The following is a 22,665-nucleotide window of genomic DNA, read 5'->3' as shown; positions in this document are numbered from 1 at the left end:
AAATTAACAAGCTCTACGTTGACGAAAACAGATCTATACCCTACCTTTAAGAACAATTGTTATCACTGCCTGCAAAGATAAAACAAAAACAGCCAACATTCTTTGCTCGTACAAATCACTGAACCTTAGATGAAACTTTACACTGGTCGTTACTATGAGGCACACCTACATTTTAAAGACCTGCTTGAACGAAAATGTCAAGTCGCGAACTTTGCTGAATTCCACTTAAAATGTTTTCAATGAATAAGGAAATCGAGTCATATGATTATAAATAGGTTTCAATTGTGTAAAAAAACAATCATTTTGTATGCCCTTGTCCAGAGCTTTTCTGCGAGATTTGCGAAAAGCCCAGTTATGTAATCACTCTCAAAACTTTTAAGTAGAAAAAGCCGCTTTGTTGCAGCATGGATGTATAACAAAGCAAACTCCCACAAATGACGTCAGCGCATTGTCCTTTGACGCCCGCTCTCAACGGCAGAAGTGTTTTTAGTTTTTCAAAAAACCTTTAGGTAGGGGCCTGATTTTTTAATCGATAATTACGAAAAGTGCAGAAGTGTACACATATCAAAATTACATTAAAATGGTGAACAAGTGCATTATAAACAAGTAAAAATACCATTTCTGTTGAAAACATTCCGCTCAGGTAGCTGTTTAAGTGCATTTTCAGGACAAAAGTTTGAGTTGTCATTTCCACATGTCATTTCATATCCAACGAAACAACTGACCTGCTTTTTTATGACAGTAAGTGTACAAAATGCAAACAATTTCCTCTCATTTTGATGAGTGGTTTCCGTCATAAGTAATAACTTTTCAGATGTGACAAAAAAGAATTTACGATTTCAATTATTTTACCCCTTGCTGAATCATCGAGCATATACAATATTAACAAGCTTCGGAGGGCTAATGACTAGGTTTGCTGAACGTTATTTGATGCTTTGATGTGTGATTCCCAAAAGACTCGTACGAGTCACACTTTATGAACAGACTAGGCTATGTCTAGACCCAGTGGCCAGTCGTATTCATCTACAATTCAGCTAAATAAAGGGAAGTTCAACACTGGATCTTGAAACTGATCCTAACTACATTATATGTACATTATAATTATAATCCACAGCAGACTAAGCTGATCAGTGATGGCTACTTCCGAGGCAAAATGTACATGGAAACCTCTCAACTGACCCTGAACATACTCTCTTAATGTAAAAGAGTGCCAAAAACACTTGTTTTGTCCGCAACACCACCCATGCAAAGAGCCATATGGCAGACAACTCTTTTTAGAGTGAAAGATGGGTACTTCCAACTCCATTTAGAGTGATTATTCGTTCCAAATTCACTCAAAAGAGTGACACAGATTGACTTTCACTCTCAAAAGAGCAAAATAGACACCACTCGGAGAAGAGAAGAAAACGTTCACTCTTTTAGGTTTAGAGAGTGTTCATGATAACTCATATTACACTCAGCCATAGTTATCTGAGACATAGTTTTCTTAAAGTTTGTGCAACTTGATAAGTTTGAGTTTATTCTCTAAAAAAAATCTCAAATTAAAGCCACTGGACATATTCTGAACAGAACAACAATTCAAAGTTCACAGATTTACAAATAACTTACAGGGTTTACAGAAGGTAATGGTGAAAAACTTCCCTTGAAATGTTATTCTATGAAATGCTTTACTTTTAGAGAAAACATTAAAACAATTATCAATTCTCGATATCGAGAATAACAGATTTATTTTAAACACTCTTAATATCTCAGGTCAATGCGTCACCTTTTAACCATATTTGTGAAAAAAAAAGAAAAAAAAATTCCAGAAGCCCTTTCTCATCATTCTCTTCTCTGTAATATTGTGATATTTCTGTAAAATTGTGTTTCACTCAGCGATTGATAACGCACCTTGTCAGTCAAATGCAAAGTTCTTGTTTGCAGCGGACATCGGTTAAAATGGTTAAAACGCACAATTTTCATAAAGAGGTCGGTTATAAACGACATTCCTAGGTAGCGCCTGTGTGTGCAGACATTCAGTCTACATTTGTTAATATTCTATTGTGAGTAATACTCAGTACACAGCACCCTTATTGCACCCATGAGGATACCGAGTTGAATTACATGTACATTATTCATGAATGATAGAGTATACAATAACAAGCTACACAACAATGTGTGTACAACAATCCTGTAAGTGTAGCAATACAGTCAAATCTATTCATTATCTGTAAAGAAAGACACTGGACACTATTGGTATTTGTCACAGACTAGTACTCACAGTTCTCAACATATGCATAAAATAACAAAAGTGTGAAAATTTGAGCTCAATCGGTCGTTGAAGTTGCGAGATATTAATGAAAGAAAAAACCACCCTTGTCGCACCATGGTCACACGAAGTTGTGTGCTTTCAGATGCTTCAATTTCAAGACCTCAAATTCTAAATCTGAGGTCTTGAAATCAAATTCATGGAAAAATACTTCTTTCTCGAAAACTACACATCACTTCTCTGAGGGAGCTCTTTCTCACAATGTTTATACTCTCTACCTCTCCCCACTACTCGTAATCAAGAAAGATTTTATGATAATAATTATTTTGAATAATTACCAATAGTGTCCACTGCCTTTAAGCTAAATTGTGTTCTTTCTTTCCCTGTAGAGTCAATAAATACCATCACATTGATAATTGGAAATTTAAATAAACCACACAAAATGACACAAACGTGCAGTGAAAGGAACGTTACAGAATTGGTAAGAAAAAAAAATCAGGAAGATCGCAGATTTACATGAAACTTACACAGTCTAATGATGATGATAGTAGAAAACATCCCTTGAAATATTTCTGTCTGAAATTTCATATTTGATGAGAAACAAATAGTTTATCGCTCAGGGAGCATTTAAATAATTTTTGTTTTGGCATCAATGCAATGCAAAACTTGGAATCGGTTTTGTACTATTCTCTCGTGACCCAGATGGCCGATCGATCTCAAACTTCTACAGGTTTGTCAGTTTATTTATATGGTGGATTACATAAAGTGCTTACACTGCCTACATTTTTGCAAGCAAAACCAATTCTGTAATGTTCCTTTAATGAACATGGTATGGAAACAGCATTTTCTCAGAAATTAATCACAATTTGTGATGAAAAACTTGGCCTTAGATTTCTGCCTTTGTCTTACAACACTGTACCAATCCATTAAAGAATAACTTTATTGTTTCATTTAAATGTTGGTCAAACGTACATGGGATTTAACATCAAAATTTGACCAGGACTCAAACCTCATTGTCTCTTTGCAAAAGTTTGAACAGACTGAAAGACCTTCAACTGGTGTATAAATTTGATGATATTATTATAAGTTGTTCCTGAGTATGAATTTTTCAATCTTTCAACTTCCGCTTTGAACTGGAAGTCAAGGTTCACTAGACCTTTACCACGCTGTCACCATCTTGGTCATTTCCCCTGTTTCCAATAACAGTAATGAATGCTAACATTAATTGCGCATGGCACCAGACTATTATTTTGTCTTGCCTCAGTTTGGTTACAATGAGCTGAAAAGGAGTAAAATCAAGATGACCACACCATGACAAAGGTATATGGGGTGATTGTTATGTTTTCAAAGACCTTTCCTTTGATGTTGATTGTAAAATTTAACATGTGGTTCAGAACTTGTGATTTTTCTTAAAATAAAACTTAGATTTTTCAAAACATAATTCAACTCCTGATGATGTCATCATAGATGTCATCATATAGACGTCTTCAGCTGCACCACGCATCTGGAACTCTCCACCACTTAATCAATTAGATCTTGTCTCTGTACCACAAAATTCATAACTCTTCTCAAAACGTATCTTACGCACAGGTTTTCAACGACTAAGTTGTGTCAGTTTTTTATTTTAATTTTATTTTAATTTTTGTTTTTTTTCTTGCGCCTGAACACCCAGCAGGGTGGATATGTGCGCATTACAAGTCTTGTTAATTTTATTATGAAAACTTGTGCCGTCTTCATATTGGGGTTCAGTTGTCTGATGAGTTTCTAGGCTCAGTTTAGTCTCAACCTAGAGTAATGCTGTCGAGAATTAGTTGTGCGGAAGAAGACGATGAAAAACAAGAAGAAGGAGAAGGAAAAAAACACACAAAAACAAGAGGTGTTCGCGCTGTTGCACAAACACCTAAACACAGTCACGGGAGATGTTGTCTGGTCAATTGAAATTCAATTTCAGTCGGGCGGTGCAACCACATCTCCAAGATGTCTGGAGTTTTAGAGAGTATATGGTGACCAGCTACTCCACCACAACGTCTCCATTGGCTTTTAAGAATCGCCCCATAACCTGTCTTTTCTTCCCCATGTTATATTCATGCCCCTCAAAGTGGTTGATGTCCGAAGTTGTTTGACTTGTCCTACTTTAGTTAGCTGTAAGTCACTGTTTTCTCTTCGTACAGCACTCCCTTTGCCTAAAGCTAATCGGACGACAGCTTGGACAATCATCCTAGATTCTTTCTGAGAGTGCCTAGTACTTTATTCTTGTCATGCTGTGTAAAGAACATGATCACCTAAGGTACATCAGGACAATTTAGACTTCAATTTGTTTTGGATCAGATACGTGTGCATACCTAATTGTTGTGATCGACAATGAAACTGTCTTGCGCTTTTAAAAACTTCAAGGTATGCTCATTGCTATTTACATTTCAGCAAGTTTCGGGTCAGAACACAAAATAGTTGCCTAATTGCACTAATTAGTTTGTTGGCAAAATCACTAGATTTGCCACTTTGCGTTTCCTCAAAGTGGCCAATCAAGTCCCAAAGAGTTGGCACAGTCCCGAACATGTGTGTGTTATGACTTTTGTGTTTTTTGCAAATCAACGAATCTGTTGACCTACAAAACTTGGTGTGTTCACAAGCTTAAAAATCTCAATATACATTTTGTACACAGTGCTCTGCCTGTGTAATTCTTCCTTTTTTTTGTTTTGACAAAGTGGGGGAAGCAGTTTAGGAATTAATAATTCATCAAAAAAGCTGCAATTGAACAAATATTGACAGTTCTGTATGTCTGACGAAAAAAGCTTGTTTGGTAATAGAATTTTAAAGGAAAACAATCAAGCAGTCTCTGCAATAGCAATTTGGAAAATACTTCAAACACAATTTTTCTCTGGCTGTGGTACAGATTCGTCATTTCATGAAAATGGCAACTACTTGTAGGTCTGTAATTGGGCTAGCTAGATAGATATAAAATGTTTATTCAATGTTGTAAATAGTGTAAAATACAGAGTAGTATGGACAAAATAAAAGTAAATATAAAATATATTAAAAGGTGAAACTTTAAACAAAAGGCAACATCTAGGTCCGTGGAGAAGCACTTTTGTTGTTCCCCAACAAGCTGCATTGAGACTTGTCAGAAATCTACAATTTGTTAACTGTATTTGTGATTATAATTCATAGTTTTGTGGTCCAGTTTGCCTTTTCTACGGGTTTACACGATCCATACTTTCAAAGTGCTTCAGTCACATCAAGTATTATCACAGGATGGTTGTTTACTTCTATGCAAGCATGATTCCAAGAAATACATTCAATTAAATTATTTATGCACTTTGTTAAATCAAGCTTGAAGCAATGAATGTATTCAACACTGAACATGTTTTGTTTCAATTATTTCATGTTTCCTTATTTTCTGCTTTTAAGATACGAATATCCTGCAGCTAATTTTCCGAGACTGCTATTTTTGAGCTGGAGGTATTCAACCTTGCGTTCATTGACAAGCCCATCTGATGAGTCAGTGAGTCATTTACACACATTAATCTTTAAAGTAGCTTGCTTCTGAAAGTATTCAATATCATGGGCGTCAACACAAAGTGTCCAGTTTCACCTCATACATGCAGCACATGTTCCGAATATCAACTTGCTGTACAAAACGAACAAACCAGTCCTTATTTATTTTTGCTTTATCTTATCACACACAAAAATGCCCGTTCTGGACAGTTTAGTTTTAAGTTTTTTTCATACAATCATTACATTTATTTCTGATCCAAAATCAGATTTATTGTTTTTTTTTTTTCAGACATTCATTGCATTTATTTCCAATAAAATGAAATCATAATACAAAGCTTGAATTTGTTAATTAAAAGAAATAATACCTTTGGTAAAAACTCAAAAGTCGTCTAATTACCAAGAAAATGTGTAGGGTTTAAGAGCACTGGAGAGCTGTTGATATTATACAAATACTGTATAGAAGTTGCCCTTTTAAAGTAATGTAGTTTTACAGGAAGAGGTAATTTTCACCAAATCGATTTTGATGTTATAAAGTTATCCAGCATGTATTTTTAGAAATAAGAAATTCCGTGCCATCTCCCCACCACGCACAGAAAAAGGTTAACAAACAATCAGTATGAGACCTCTGTGTAAAGTTATGTTCCCTTTATTAGTTCCCCTTCTATTAATATTTGAATTGAAAACTGAATTTTGATAGAAAAAAACACTTTAACTATTCTGAATGTCTTATAATATATTCAAGTGTCAGTGACCTGTTATGTTAGTATGGTATAAGGCATTATAATGTATATAATTACCAGTGCTAATGACCAGATAAAGCACATCTTGCTTTCAACTATGCGAGTCCAATAGACAACATCTGAAGCGACCTAATGACCTACCCCAGTAATGTACATCATTTTATGTCTTCCCTAAAATATCTCTTTATGGATGTTGGCTATTACAGTGCATCGAGGTTATTCAACAGGCTCGTTAATTGAATACAGAGGGCGTACAATACCATACAATGTAAAACATAGGCTCAAGACTAAAGCTTTGGGGGTCAAGAGTGGTCAAGAGAGTTCGAACCCAACCCTGCTCTCAAATTCTTGTTTGTTTTGCAATCTTTTCCTTTTGTAAACTCTTAACTTTTAAAGCAAGGGTCAAGAGTGGTCAAGAGGATTCGAACCCAACCCTTCTCTCAAATTCTTGTTTGTTTTGCAATATTTTACTTTTGTAAACTCTTTTAAAAGTTTACAAAAGGAAAATATTGCACAAGTTAAAACTCTTAAAGCAAGGGTCAAGAGTCGTCAAGGGTCAAGAGTGGTCAAGATGATTCGAACCCAACCCTTCTCTCAAATTCTTGTTTGTTTTGCAATATTTTACTTTTGTAAACTCTTTTAAAAGCTTACAAAAGGAAAATATTGCAAAAGTTAAAACTCTTAAAGCAAGGGTCAAGAGTCGTCAAGGGTCAAGAGTCGTCAAGAGGGTTCGAACCCAACACTGCTCTCAAATTCTTGTTTGTTTTGCAATATTTTACTTTTGTAAACTCTTTTAAAAGTTTACAAAAGGAAAATATTGTAAAAGTTAAAACTCTTAAAGCAAGGGTCAAGAGTCGTCAAGGGTCAAGAGTCGTCAAGAGGGTTCGAACCCAACACTGCTCTCAAATTCTTGTATGTTTTGCAATCATTCCTTTTGCAAACTCTTAACTTGCGCCATCCCATACTAGTTCCGAGCAATATGCAGGTTTTGTATACATTCATCATGACATGTCATCACCCAGTTTCTTTTTTATCTCTTGTTTTCCTTTTCTTGTAAATTTCTTGGATCCCACCTGAGGCTTGATGCTGTCTTCTCTTACAAAAGCAATGCATGTCATTCGAGCAAGGCAAAAGAGGAACATGTCTGGGACACAAACATTTGTACAGTGTTTTCAGTGTGAAAAAAAAGGCAGAAACCAGCTCATCCCAGAGATGTTGTATGTCTGATAAATGGTTTGTCAAACTTTCATTGGAGGGAAAAGGGATTGGTCGAAGATTCAAGTTATTTTGAACAAAAACTCAATCCAACGTTCTATTGGCCTATGTGTGCGTCTTTGTTTTACAGTCTTCAAACCATATCTTTAATGGTGACAAAGGGCAATTGTATTTCATTAGTGGCTTAATTGATTATAAAACCATCAAGGTGAATCTCGTACTATAGTTCTCTTGATACAGAAACATCCCACACTCAGTAAGCCTATTGGTTTGAAACTGGCAATCATTAATGTTGGTCAACAGAGGGCGACATTTACTATATCAGATGCACCAAGTAGTGAGTTTTATCTGTTACACCATACTAATCCAACCAAACAAATAAAAGAGAAACTGAAAAACAACACAGAAAAAGGCAGGCAAAAGGCAAACAAACCTGAAAAACAGGGGAAAAAACATATTAAGGCATGTGAAACAAGTGAACTAGATGTGAATTTGGTAGCTCTTCAAACGGATCTTGATTAAGATGCAATCATGTAGACAGAAGCACTGGTTATGTCCAGTGATAATAATAATATTAAAACCATTCTTGTATAGCGCTATAAAGGGAAATCAACAATTGTACAAAGCAAACAGATATGTTTTCATCCAGGTTTTGAATTGTTCTTATGTCTCAGCCTGTTTAAAGGCAGTGGACACTATTGGTAATTACTCAAAATAATTATTGGCATAAAACCTTTCTTGGTGACGAGTAATGGGGAAAGGTTGATGGTTTAAAACATTGTGAGAAACAGTTGACATAAATGAGTTGACATAAAGAATATATAAATAAATACAAAACAATAGATAGGGCCTATCAAATAAACTGTTTCAGTTAGTGGCTGCATGTATTATTTATGATAGTTTGTATTCCATCAACTGAAAATGCAAATTCCTCAAAGATGTATAGGATAGTACTAGTAATTTCAGTAGTTCTTCCCAGAACACCAAAATTAACTTTGTTCCTACCAAGCTTATTTTTAAAAGTGTATTTTTGTATAATAACCCAAAATAAAGCCCATAATTTTATGACACAGAATAATGTACTTATGACCAGCCATGGAGTGGACGGGGGAAAGTACTATAGCATCCTTGTTTGGTATTGACAACAGAAAGCGTGACTGCTAAAAACGTGAATTCAGAATGTATAGACACGCACGATTCTATCGCAGAATAAAATTCTCACTGCATATATGCTCGCTTTAAAGGAAGACTAGCCCATTTGATGTTTTCATACTGCAGTAAAAGAATAAGTTCAGAAAGTCAGAAAAAAAGACAGTTGTACATTTCCCTGCCTTAAATAATTATGCTTGTTAGCGTTTCAGTTTCAATAAAACAACTTATCAACAAAGTTTGAGAGAAAGCCATTTGTGTACCACTAAAATCTCCAACCTAATGGATCTTTTAAACAATGAATTCCATAAAAAGTTAGAGGTATAGTGCACCCTTTAAAGCTATTATTCCTACAGATGGGAAGGGGTATATATGAGATACAGAGAATATTATGAGCCCTAATGTGCCAGATAATATTAAAACATGCTCAAGTGGGTAGCGGAGTTGTTTGCGATTGTGACTGGAATTAAATAGCATGCCAGCTCCATTACCACTGGAGTCCTTTGTGTTTCATCTGTGAAATTTCAACGACCGATATATGACCACACGATGAAGATCAGTAGATATTGCCAGTCCAATGAATCACGCTGATGTGTGCACTGCCTCTCTCTGAGGTCTGAACTGAACTTGTTGCTTCAGGATACACTAGATATTGCAGCCCCGACACAAAAGGACCTAATCAACACTTGGTTATTGCAATGTATCAACAATAGAGATTAGCCATCAAACGTGCCGCAATGGCCATAACTAATGAACGCAAACCCTCAGCTGTCCCACACTGCACTACTATGATTCATCCAGAGTAAATACACAAACAAAGTGAAACTGCCTCCAGCAAGTAGTGGGGGCTCTTCCATTACCAACACCCATTTTCATTAAACCTACAGCCTGCAGGCCCAACGATGTAGCGTGAATACATCATATTACCCCAGTACTACTAAATATCACCAACCTGTAGACTGTGTTATAATTAAACTCTAGCTATGGGCTGCTAAACAAGAAAATAAGAAGAAGAGGCCTAGATCACAAAATAATGTCTGCAAATTGGGATCTTGTGAGTGAAATGTATCTATTTAGATTGCAATTTTTTTCTGCAGGAAATAATTTCATCTTGGTATTCTCAACTGATGTGTCTACATCCCCCCTCTTTGGTTCAGTCATGGACTATGTGCATCTTATGAGAAGTTTATTTTAAAATATGCTACACAATCTTTGATTCACAGTGCATTTATAGAAATACATTTATACACAAAAATATGTTATTTCAATTAATTAAAGAGGGGTGACTTTCTTAATGTATGTTTATTATGTTTACTTTTCAACCATACACATACTTTTTTTTTTATTTTGAAGATTAATGATTCATTCTGTTGACCTGGAGAGTAAGAAATTTGTGATGCTGCAAGTTCAAGTCACTCTATAATAGTAAATTTTGCTTTGTTCAACCATTTTTTTAATAGAAGTTTACCCACTGTCTGCCACCATGTGCCTTGTTAGCCATGCTGAGAAAAGTACAGCAATAAATCAATAAAGATTGTATTTTTGCAAACACAATAGTATTTGATGTTCTCACCTCCCAGATGAAGGGGAATTGCATTCTTGGATTTTAAGAGTGCTGCAGACCTTTGACATTAAGTCACTTAAAGCAATCGCACAACATTGGAAAACAGTATTGTTCAAAGGCCAACACTTCGTGTATCACAAATTAAATATAAAATAACAAACCTGTGAAAATTTAGGCTCAATCGGTCATCGGAGTCGGGAGAAAATAACGGGAAAACCCATCCTTGTTTCTGCACGTTTAGCCGTGTCATGACATGTGCTTAAAATAAATCGGTTCATCTCGATACCGAGAATTGATAATTGTTTTAATGTTTTCTCAAAAAGTAAAGCATTTCATGGGAAAATATTTTCAAGGGAAGTCTTTCAACATTACCTTTTGTAAACCCTGTAAGTTATTTGTAAATCTGTGAACGTTTAATTTTTGTTCTGTCCAGAAAGTGTCCAATGGCTTAAAAAAAGCCTTATAACAAAGAGTTTTTAAATTTAATGTCATCAAATTATACTCAATTTATTTCAGCTTCATATTTTAAAGCTCAGTTGGCAAGACGCTATAGGGCGCAACCCATTCTAGTGTTCATGATTATTTAGTCAGCTATTAGTCAATCGATAAATGTGCATATATGCACATTACATTATCCAATTCTAAGTTATTTTCTTTTGAATAAATATAATCTGTTAGATGAATGCAGAGTTATTTATAAGAACTAGAGGGCGCACTGGTGACGCTGCTTGCACAAACGCGACGGGACCGCAAGGAGACACGCGCGCCATTCTGTACCCGCGTTGAATATGAAGTACACAATGGAGTTTGTGTTTATTGAACGGTATGCGATGCTGTTTTGTCAACTTACAAAATGGCTGCACAAACACACGCTGTGCGATGCTGTTTTGTCAACTTAGAAAATGGCTGCATGCTGGGCGGCGTATATAGGCCATTGCGTCCTCTAGTTCTTATATATAACTCTATAGATGAATGTTATTAATCCAGTCCCAACCCTTATGAACCTTTCCATGATTGTACATCAACACTGTGTATATTTGTCTGGAGGAAACTGGAATAACAAGTCAGTTTAAGGAGGAACCTTTTCTCAGCTTATTTTATTGAAGTACCATAGAGGCAGATACGTGCATCTCAAATTTTCTACATCTTCCCTACCCAAGAAGATTGAAGCATGTAAACCCCCCACATATATCATCTTACAATAAAAATGTTGAAATAAAATAAAACCAACTATTAAATCTTACATCACTACCGAGCATATCTGGTTTCTTTAACAGCCTGTTAAGTGTATCATATTACAAAAATATGAAAAGAGGCAATCAGTTTGAGTAAACATTACAATGTATCAGATGTCGTAGCGTTCCAGTACCATCTACTCAACACTGCTGGATGCGAACACTAACGTTGTCGCATCCAGCAGGAAATATTATAGCTTTAGAAATTGATGTTTACCTCAAGATTTGTCTGTCCAAACTCCTGGAAAGAGTTTTGCGATAAAGGAGGAGTCTTTAAATAAATATGTTGATCTCAAAGTGCGGTTAACAATAAGAGAGTATGTGATGTATCTTGACATCTTGGCTGAGGATTGGAGTGTAGAATACCCTAAAGGAATCATAGCTCATTATTGAGTATAACGAAAAAGGCTTTCATCAGGCCCAAGCACTAGTACCAAAAAAAGCTTTCCAGTCCCATCCTAACAAACAGAAACTCCCCCACACAACAATTCATACAAACTTACAAAAAGTTCAGCAAAATCCAAATTGCATGTAACTGTCACTTTTCCATGCCATAAATTCCATCAAGATTATGTTGGGTCCCCGTTTGTGACGCTGAAACATAAATGTAGCTAATGTTCCCAGTCCCAACCTAACAATAAGAATATAAAACTACAGAGTTGTGTATAAGACAGACGCACAGACACGTATGCCACCATCCACCCAAGAGAAAAAGGCTGAATGTTCCATCAAAAATTTAACCAACAGTAACCTTGCCAGAACTGGGTTACTGGCTAAAACACCATGTAGCATGCACCATTTGGACTGCCACCATGCTCTTTCTGATGAGCACACAAGAATGGAGCAATATTTTCTGCTTTTAAAGACAGTGGACAATAATGGTAATTGTCAAAGACCAGTCTTCTCACTTGGTGTATCTCAACATATCTGCATAAAATAACAAACCTGTGAAAATTTGAGCTCAATTGGTCGTCCAAGTTGCGAGATGACTATGAAAGAAAAAACACCCTTGTCAGACGGTGTTGTGTGCTTTCAGATGCTTGATTTCGAGACCTCAAATTCTAAATCTGAGGTCTCGAAATCAAATTCGTGGAAAATTACTTCTTTCTCGAAAACTACGTCACTTCAGAGGGAGCCGTTTCTCACAATGTTTTATACTATCAACTTCTCCCCATTACTCGTTACCAAGTAAGGTTCTAGGCTAATAATTTTTTTGAGTAATTACCAATAGTGTTCATTCTGTTTCAAATTGGGCACTGGTCTTTAATACTGCCGGGGAGTGTCTGTAATAGCCCTTTTATAATGTAATTTAACCTGGTGTTACATCAGTGACTGATGTAACACCAGGTTAAATGCGGTCATACAACCAATATTATTATGTTTAACTGTCAGTGTACTTATGAATTAAATAATACTCATACGTAAGACCATTTGAGCAATTTTCACAACTAATCTATTTTCAAGAAATAACACATTAACTCATAATTATCCTGAGAGTTGACTATTAATCAACGTTACACCTGTACCCCCGAAATCCCATTAATAAAATAAAGTCATTTATATCTGAGAATACAATAAGATTATGACACATTTACAATTCAACCCCATCCCAGATAATTATGAGTCTGTGCACTCCATCCTAATGCAATCAAGGGATACAATAGTCTGGTGGAGATGGCATCTGGTAAAGAGGATTACCGGCCCATTGTTCAGTATCTTGGTAGGCATCTTGGTTATTAGCAATTGAGGAGAACAAAAGATACAGCTACAGACAGTAAGACCTGATACCATTAATGCTCTGGGTCTCCCATTGTCTGGTGTCTCATGCACTAAGTAGGCTACACTCATGAATAAACTTATGAGTATAACTGTTCTGGTAGCATAGACACATTCAATGATTTAGACTTACAGTTATACGCCCTTGTGCATTAATAGTATGAGAAGCATTAATACCTGTGACAGTTTTCCCAAGATGTTTCCAAATCCTAAAATATAATTTGCAGGGACAATTATTTTCCTCCTGATGAGTCTATAGCTTTTATATGGTCTAATTTCATTTTCTTTACAAAAATGAAATGTATCAGTTGAGACAATGTTCTTACAAGGATATTATTGCATTCAGCGATATAATAGGGTAAGGTAAACAAAAATACTTGTAAAAATTACAGTTTTACCCCCTTCAAATTACCAATATTCCTAACTTTCCATTCACATTTCATATTTCCAAAATAAACCACACAGAAAATATGCACCCTCTACAGTCACATGCTGACAACTCTGTCATAATAACAAGCGACTTCATTATGGTAGACAGATGCAATGGTGTTGACACCATAAAGTCAACATGTTTTATTGATTGTTTATAATCAATTTACAAAGCAATTATACAAAAATCAATCAAGCATTGTCTGGCAGCAGGCTTATGGACAAGGTATAAGCCTAGAAGTGTTGTTGCGGAGCGGTTAAGAGCACCGAATTCAAACTCTGGTGTTTCTGATCAGCAGAGTGTGGGTTCGAAGCCCCAGCCGTGACACTTGTGTCCTTAAGCAAGACAGCCATTATACACTTTCGGTACAGAAAAGAAGAAAAAAAGTTCACAGATTTACAAATAACTTACAGGGTTTACAGAGGGTAAAGGTGAAAGACTTCTCTTTTAAAAAATATTATTCCATGAAATGCTTTACTTTTTGAGAAAACATTAAAACAATATCAATTCTTGATAGCGAGAATTACGGATTTATTTTAAACACATGTCATGACACGGCGAAACGTGCGGAAACAAGAGTGGGTTTTCCCATTATTTTCTCCCGACTCCGATGACCGATTGAGCCTAAATTTTCACAGGTTTGTTATTTTATATATAAGTTGTGATACACGAAGTGTGGGACTTGGACAATACTGTTTTCCGAAAGTGTATAATGGCTTTAACCATTGCTTCGTCCTTTGGATGGGACGTAAAGCCTATAGTTCCATGTGTTGTGTAACGCATGTAAAAGAACCCAGTGGACTAAAAGAACCCAGTGCAAGAGAAGGGGGTTGGCCCTGGTGTTCCTGGCTGTGGCTGCTGTATGCGCCGTAGAACCCTGTAAACCCTTGTAAGGTGCTACACTATTGGGTCTCAGACTTCATCACTGCAATACTCTGTCTTGCTGAAAAATTGTATACACTCAGCGCCTTGAATACCTTGTTTGGGAGATACGTGCGCTTAATAAGACTTTGATATTATTATTATTACATGTATGTATAGGGCTCACCTGAATTAACTTACAATTACATCATAAAGCAAAACAACAAATATATACATCAAAATTCCCTTCCCAAAAATTCCTAAGTTAAATGCTGATTTTAATAGACCCCTCCCAAGCCTCCTGAGATTTAGTTTCCAACCTGTTGTCAAAAAACTATTTCTTGAATTCTTATAATTGGTTAACATAGAAAGAGGTTTCAGCATTTCATAACCATTTAAAATATCTTGTTATATTTGCATAGGGGGTAAAGAATATTAATTTTGGTTTTTCCCATAATATACACTGATTTGAGCACTGTACATTCCCATCCCGAGTTCTATGGGGAAAAAAATCACAGGCATCTTTGTTATGCTGGACTTATAAATATATGGCAATCTAGTGGACATCTGAACAAAACCTGTTTTTTTTCTCGGTTTTTTTTAAGTTTTGTACTCAATAATGCAACCCTGTTGTAAACAATTCTTTTAGAAACATACCTCATGGAAAATGCCAAAGAGCAGGTATAGATGACTTGACGAAGTGCCCTTCTTATAGAATGACCCTGTTATAAGATGTAAATTGGAAATACACTCTTACCACTGGTTTACTATGAATAAGCCCACTGGCAAAAACAAGCAAGATGGGAACAATCTGTCCGCATGATGCCAAGACACGAAATCACTCCAAGTGTGACATCTATCTGTAAAGTGCATTTGATATGCCTGCTAGCAAGACACAATGCCTTAGCATGCTCAATGAAGACGCACAGTACAGGATAAACAGACATAGGTCTGTCAGTCAATCAATCAATCAAGCGAAACAAATAGTATCATAATGAAACCCACTTTGGATGAGCAAACACTCAGACCCCAAACATCACCACAAGCCACATTCACTCTTAAGGTAAAGTAAACACTTAAAGCAATCACTTCAAGATAGTAACAAATAAACGCACAACAAAAGAGTGTTGTACCTTGGTCTGGTACTGAGGATGGAGGAATGTGATAAACACTTGCCAAGGAGTAGTCCATCTAACAATGATTGATGCACCGCCTCAATGATCTAAAAGTAATATGAAGAGACACCTAGTGACTGCATGAATTGAGGGATCACAAATACAGTTGGGACATCAAGTACTACTCAATCAGTCAACTTCCTGTACTACAACGAGCCAATCTTAATCCTGTATGATGTTAGGATTTTATCACAACATCATCTTGATTTCATATAATTATTTTCAATTAATCAAATTGATAAATTTAACTTAAAAAAAATTCTAAAAATTAATAAAATTGAGAAATTGCACTATGGCTATAACTAGTCCAGTCTTATTCAGTATGTACAGAAGAAGAAAAAGTGGCACTTTACAATCGGCATGAGCTTTCATAGCAACAACACTTCTTCATCAGATAAAATGAAGAAAAACGTATGTACAGTCAATTCTTGTTAATTAGACAAGCTTGGCACCCGTGAAACCCCGGTTGATGCATAGGAGTGATAAGAGTTTTGCCCGTCCCAAACCACCCCTTGAGTGTTTCTACATGTATTTAAGTATGAAAGATACATAGCGAGATATCAAATGGTTTGAGGTAATTTAGCAGCCGTGTGACGAGATTCATAACCTTCCCACCCTCTTTTGTAGCGAGACTTAATAAAATACTTCCAGTCTGGGAATCTTTATTTCTGGTTGATAAAAGTCATCCCTAAGCTAAGCCTTGAGGTGCTTATCCAATGCTCCAAATACAAGTCAGTGACCACAGCCAAGTTGTTAATCCCAAACAGCAGACAATTTATGGGATTAGGGCACTTGCTTAGTTCTCAAGATGTGAACAAAAGACAGCATTGGACACCTCAGCAATCTATGTCGGGCGGTCGGGTTTCTTTGCTAAATGGTTTCTTTCCGCGCCTTCCACATCTCGGACCCCGGTTTGAATTTTGTCAGGGCACTGTGTGAATTGGGTTTGAACTCTCTACCGGTTTGCGTGGGTTTTCCCTGATATAATTCTTGGGAGATTTCTTGCCAAATCTAAAACTGTGACTTCCTTCTTTGTCTTCTCTAATATGGTTCTTGGCTATATATAAGGATTAAGTTCACTTTTCTGAGAGTCTTTGGCTTCACAACCAGAATTGATGAAAGTAACATCACAAATTCAGACACGATATGTCAATAGTTTAAACTAATGGATAGCTATTTTTTAAGTGTTAATCTTTAAAATTGCAGACCTTAGCTTTGATAAAAGTTACACACTTATTCTTCCAGTCAAACATACTTTACTGTCGGCAGAAAAAAATCATTAGGCAGTGATGAGTCATGGTATCTGAGAAAAACTCAAGGACAACAATTCTGAACAACATTAATGCGAAGTCATTTTCTATTGCAACATCCACTAAGGCCAAGTAAATAAAGAAACTTGCTTAGCGTACCCGCCCGCTTCCTTTTTAGAGGCCGCCTCCTTCTTTTTTTTATTTTTTTATTTTTTTATTTTTATGAAAAAGGGTTATTTTAAACGATCTCAGCTAAAACAACCTGAATGTCTTGTCTAAAATGTTTCATTTATGTATTGTGTGTTCGAGTAGTAGAAAAAACAATGGATATTTGACATTTTAAAAAGAATGGCGACCATCTTGAAATAAAAAATCAAAAGTTAAAAGCCCCTCCTCCTTCCTTTTTTTGAGAAACCCGGACACTAAACATGTTTCTTTTTTTACTTGGCCTAAGATTCCTCTGGTATCTGATTTGCACCGTTCTACACTGGGACATTTTACCAGTGAACTTCTTCTTATTTTTTCAAATCATTATTGGTTTTTTTTTTTATCAACAAACATCACCAAATAAAGTCAAAAGACTATGGGGAATTTGGTTTACAAAACAAAAATATATACTTCTTAAATACAATACTAAAAAGATTACTTGAGTGAAGAAGACAAGCAGGAATGGTGAAAGCAGCTTTAAAAAAAGAAAAAAAAAAAAAAAAAACCTGGTGGACACAAAATCTACATCACTCTCCGCTTGTTGATTGTTGACTGCCACTCAGCTCAAATTATTCTCTAAACACAAAAAGCAAACCTAGTGTGATGTGATGTTTTCCAGTCATGTGAATTGTAAATTGTACTTTCAAAGTAAATGTTAATTAAAGTTAAGTTTGCACTGGTGATAAGGAATATTATTGGCTTTTATCCCACACACTTATGTGTCTAAAGCGCTGTATTACTTTCTGGGTACCAGTACTGTGAACACAATGCCAAGCATATTACTCAGGTGGGATTCTGACTCAGGACCATCTAGAGTAAACGTCTTACCAACTAGACCACCGAGATTGCCTGGCTGCTAAAGGCACTTCAAATCCTACATGTGGGTAGGCTACCACAAAAAATTAACAGATATTAAATTTGCATCGCGAATAACAAATATTATTTGGTTTTACCCATACACCAATATTATGTGTAAAGCACTGCACTATTGCAAGCTGTAATTTTATCAATTGAAAGCTATATAATTTTCTATATTCCTTTGTGCAAAGATACACACTGCTCAACGCAAAACTCTGTAATGTACAAATGTGTGGGCATCTGTTTGTAAGCATTAAAAGGAAGGTACACGTTTGGTAATTACTGGAGAGGCAAGCATTGGTAAGCATTTGGTAAGCATTGGAGAGCTGTTGATAGTATAAAACATTGTGGGAAACAACTCCCTCTGAAGTAACATATTATTTGAGAAAGAGATAATTTCTCACTTAATTAATAAAAGACTTCTAGCTAGAAGTCTTTTATTCCTATCTGAAAGCACACAAATTCGTCCAACAAGAGCGTTTTTTCTTTCATCATTTTCTCGCACTTTCGATGACCGATTGAGCCCAAATTTTCACATGCTTGTAATTTTATGCTTAATTGAGAACACTTGGACAATTACCAAACGTGTACAGTGCCTTTAAGAGGAAGTACGAAGGATCCCCCCGTAAAGAAAGTCCACTGTTCAGACCCTTTTCACACTGTTTCTTTTATCTCTGTAGAATACAGCCCAAGAGAGGCCCAGGACTTTTTTACCCCACGGTTACCCCGGCAAACTTTCACCTTGTATCCCTATTCTACGCGGATCAGGCTGCACGTTTCAAGAATACCCAGGGGTTTTAATAATAATAATAATAATAATAATAATAATAATAATAATAATAATAATAATAATAATAATAATAATAATAATAATAATAATAATAATAATAATAATAATAATAATAATAATAATAATAATAATAATAATAATAATGATAATAATATTAATAATAATAATAATAATAATAATAATAATAATAATAATAATAATAATAATAATAATAATAATAATAATAATAATAATAATAATAATAATAATAATAATAATAATAATAATAATAATAATAATAACAATAATAATAATAATAATAATAATAATAATAATAATAATATTAATAATAATAATAATAATAATAATAATAATAATAATAATAATAATAATAATAATAATAATAATAATAATAATAATAATAATAATTACATTATAGCGCTTTATACTAAAAATAAGTTTCTAAGCGCTTCACAAAAAACAAATATAAATGATAAATAAGCAAACAGGAAAATTAAAGCTAGAAATATACAATAATAATACAAAAGGTACACCAAATATACAATATAACAGGCTATTTAGAAGAAACCAATATCATTAGACTAAAAAAAATTTAAAAAAATATTGAAATCTCATTGGCACTGATTGAAACCATTGAAAGATGGGTTTTTAGTTGTGTTTTGAAGCTGCCAATTACCCCTACTCCAGAGCAGGGGAGGTTATTCCCCTGGGTATGCCCATTTGCCGAGGCAGACAGAGGGCAGACCGCGGGTAAAGTGATCACAGTATGAAAAGGCTGACCGTTATTCACAGGGGGCAACCCCAGGATTAGAATAGTGTGAAAAGGGCTTCGGTCCCTACTGCCTTTACAACTGTGCATCTTCCTGGTGAACTGGGCCCAATTTCATAGCGCTGCATAAGCACAAAAATTTGTTAGCATGAAATCTCTTCCTCGATCAAAACAGGATAAACTTTAACCAAATTTCCATTTGTTGCATATTGCTTGTTACTGGTATTCAGCTGTTGTTTGCTTATTCTGACAGTCATGAGGAAATTTGGTTGGTAATCTTGTTTTTATCAAGGAAGAAATTTCATGCTAAGCAGATTTTTGTGCTTAGCAGCTCTATGAAATAGGGCCCTGGAGTTAAAAATTTCATTGAACCATGAGCTTTGTGAGAGAACTCACATTGAACCTGCAAACCCAGCGGTATTTCCAGACTACATAGGATTATATCAATTTTATGGAATTTGTCTATCCCTTGTCTAGTTCCATTGTTATTATAAAGTACTGCAAGAGGAATAGAAGATGCTGCATACTCTTTGTGTGTCCTCTGCTATACAAAAGCTGGAGATGCAATTCTTATCCCATTTTCCCCATTAATTGTTCTTTACGGCCATTGCATGCACAGACTGCAAGAGAAATTGAAAATAATTTTCTTGTTGTTCCAGTTTATTGAGTACATCGTACTATGTAGACACTACAAAGAAGATTACAAGTACAATGTATGTACATGCATTTATGAGATTCAAACTCTCATTTTAATCTAATTTACTAGCCCTCCATAACAGATGCACTCTTTATTCTCAATGCCTTTATGTACTATCTGCTCCCAGTGTACGACAACAAATAATCACCTTCAAAATAAAATGTGATTGAATCTGCAAAAGACCTAGATTTACAAATTCACTTTATTCTTGTCCTGAAAGGTAATCTGAAATGTTATATGCCTTCATTCCTACCAAGAACTTCTTTTTGCGATCTAAAAGTCTTCTGAAAGGCGTAAAAATGTCTGGTGAACTAATAAATTGGATTTGAGAAAAAAGTGTGGCATGTTTTAAAACAGTGGTTAAGAAGGGTAAAGAAGTTTTATGCATATATGTATTTTAATGTAATCCGTGATAAAGAAAAACGTGGTTTTACCATTTCACTGTTGTTTATTAAGTACAGTTTCCTCAGAACTTTTCAGAGTTCTGTGAAAAAAAATCCACAAGAACTTAGGTGGGATTCAAAGACCCAACCTTTAGAGCAGATGTCTAACCAATAGACCACCGAGCTAGCCACGATGCAGTTTGAATCCTATTTGTTTGAGTACAACATCGATTTAATAGTATAGGACTTTAAAATCCAATCTCCTGAATCTCAAAATATACCAAAGAAATTACTAATACTTTGTTAAAATTAGTTCAATCCTTAGGCAAAAAATTTTGCGTTTTTATTATGTATTCGTTGTAGAGCGCCATGTTACTATTATTTGTATAGCAAAAAATCTGTAAATTGTTACGGTTGAATCTTCAGTGCTCGTTTTAGTCAATAGAGTCTCATGCTTGGTATTGTTTAAGTAAATTAAGTGGTTGTGTCAATGTAGACCATGAATCAGCTCTAACTGCAGCTCAACCGTTTTCACTTACACAACACTTTTTAACAATTTTTCTGCTGATGACTTTTGTCTTTTTATCTAGCTTTTTTTTTGTAACGCTGTTTTGAAGCAATGCTGTCTTTATAAGTTCCTTAATATTGTTACTACTTGATGGTGTTTTTTTAATATCCTTATGTGATCCAATTAGGTCCCAACTGTTCTGATCACAACTGAATTGTTTTTACAGTATGATACAGTTTTGACATTTCTAGCAAAGGCTGTTCAATCCAAAAGCTCACTCTTGTTCACCGATGATAAGTTCAATATAGTAACTCAATTTAGTTTAAAGACAATGGACATTATTGGTTATTGTCAAAGACCAGTCTTCCCACTTGGTGTATCTAAACATAATGTATACAATAACAAACCTGTGAAAATTTGAGTTCAATTGGTCGTCGAAGTTGCGAGATATGAATGAAACAAAAAAACACCCTTGTCACACCAATTTGTGTGCTTTCATATGCTTGGTTTCGAGACCTCAAATTCTAAACTTGAGGTCTCGAAATCAAATTCGTGGAATATTACTTCTTTCTCGAAAACTACGTCACTTCAGAGGGAGCTGTTTCTCACAGTGTTTTATATTATCAACCTCTCCCCATTACTTGTTACCAAGTAAGGTTTTGTGCTGATAATTATTTTGAGTAATTACCAATAGTGTCCACTGCCTTTGACTCATCTTTTCAAAATTCAACTGAACTCATTTCAGTTTATAATGCAGCAAATGTACATATTGAAAGAAGAATCATTTTATAAAGTTTTATTATAGTTAAAAACCTATCCTTGATCTATCTGGCAAACTAAACAAATACAATTGAAAAACTTAATATAAGAGTCGATGAAAATATGATTTAAAGAAACCCAACATACCTGTCTTTTCGCTTCAGATCTATCTCCTTCACCAGATGAAGTCCTGCTTCCAGAAGATTAGATAAAGACAATGCATCCCAGTATGACTCACTTTATTGGTTGTGAGGCTATTCAATTGCCTAGGCATCAATTTTCACAGATTGAGCTGTAAGAACGTCCGCTGGTACAGCGTGTCTGTCAGTTTGATTGGACAATCTGTGCATGGGCCACTAGTACATAAGCGGACTGTCACTCACTAGCACTCCAGAAAAACCCAACACATCTTTGTTTGGCTGAAACTCTAGATGATAAATATGGAAATAGTTTTATCAAAATATTGATGATATTATTGCTTAGTGGGCCTGGGGCCTCGGATTAGAATTCAGCAGTGGTTCGATGCGGGGTGTTTGGTTTCATACTAAACAAAAGG

General features: G+C 35.3%; 1 protein-coding gene across 1 annotated transcript in view; it reads right to left on the bottom strand.

Annotated features, from left to right (window-relative positions):
• Nucleotides 1-22,293, bottom strand: part of LOC139951334 (roundabout homolog 2-like) — a 286,406-nt gene extending 264,113 nt beyond the window's left edge. The window contains exon 1 of the mRNA XM_071950186.1: nucleotides 22,257-22,293. The gene's annotated coding sequence lies outside the window, so the exon portion shown is untranslated. The remainder of the gene's footprint in view (nucleotides 1-22,256) is intronic.
• Between the last annotated feature and the right edge of the window lie 372 nt (nucleotides 22,294-22,665).

Source organism: Asterias amurensis, chromosome 19, assembly GCF_032118995.1.
Source record: "Asterias amurensis chromosome 19, ASM3211899v1".
Lineage (NCBI taxonomy): Eukaryota > Metazoa > Echinodermata > Asteroidea > Forcipulatida > Asteriidae > Asterias > Asterias amurensis.
This window is presented reverse-complemented; position numbering and strand designations above follow the sequence as displayed.